Genomic DNA, 1,138 nt, shown 5'->3' on the forward strand with positions numbered 1-1,138 from the left:
TCCTTAATCCGCGGAGTTTCAAAGAAATATTTTCCTTCTCATCAGAAGGTAGGATTTAGCAAAATGTGGGATCGGATTTTGCTTGCAAAAGTATTTGATGAAACTGCAAGTAAGTCAAAGATCTTACTTGATAACAAAAAGTGAAGCAGAGGGAACACGGTGAAGAAAAAAGGGATTTCACGTGAATGGATAGTCTGATGAAAGGTAAAGTATCCAATGACGATAAAATTCAAAAATGTAAATCCAAGAAAGTTAGTTAAATTTCCATTCGCACAAGTAAAATCAAAGGAAATCACGTAATTGGAAGATGATCCAAAATAATCCAAAAGGTCGAAATCCATGGAATAATTCACAAATAGGTACAAGGAAATGGGGGGAAAAATTCCAATAATATTATTAAAAGAAAGATAAGATATGTGTTATACTCGGCTGCCGAGGCAAGGCGTAATTAAGAAAAATGAGTGAAGATGAGAAAAAATTGAATGGTGATTGAATTAAATTTAAAATAGAAAAGCCAATGTCAAAATGACGGAGAGAAGATGACGTTAAAAGGCGCCAAAAATATAGAGCCAAAAAGAGGTCAACTGAAATGTACAAGTTATTACTTAAGAAAATATCAGCAGGAGTTATTAAAAGACACCAAATGAAAAAAAAATTTTTTAAGGGGAGAGAATGGCCGATATCAGCAAATTCCGGATAAAGCAAGCAAGTAAGTATGTAAGTAAATGCATATAGTAAAATATAAGTAAATATACATACAGGATATGAGTGTGTAGGTAGATTGATATATTTGATAGATAGAAATATTTAAACACTAAAACGGAAATTGCAGATAAAAAACCGGCCAAACAAAGAAGAAATAGAGAATTGAAATAAAGGATTATTAAGTTATAAAGTACTAAGAAAGTATGTAGAAAAAACGATAATATTAAAAAAAAATTATATATATCTGAAAGGTTAAAGTAATAGCTATGTAATTTCAAAATTACCATAATCAAATTTGGACTTATGTTTACAGAAAGAGATCAGTTCGTTTTTAGAATTTATTATATTGTTACTTTGAGGGGAAGTAATTATAAGTATAGCTTCGGTTGTGCAGAGGCGACATGACTTAGAGCCTGGAGTATACGACTTAACT

The sequence above is a fragment of the Euprymna scolopes genome, chromosome 40 (assembly GCF_053919585.1).
Source record: "Euprymna scolopes isolate OS-2025 chromosome 40, ASM5391958v1, whole genome shotgun sequence".
Taxonomy (NCBI): domain Eukaryota; kingdom Metazoa; phylum Mollusca; class Cephalopoda; order Sepiida; family Sepiolidae; genus Euprymna; species Euprymna scolopes.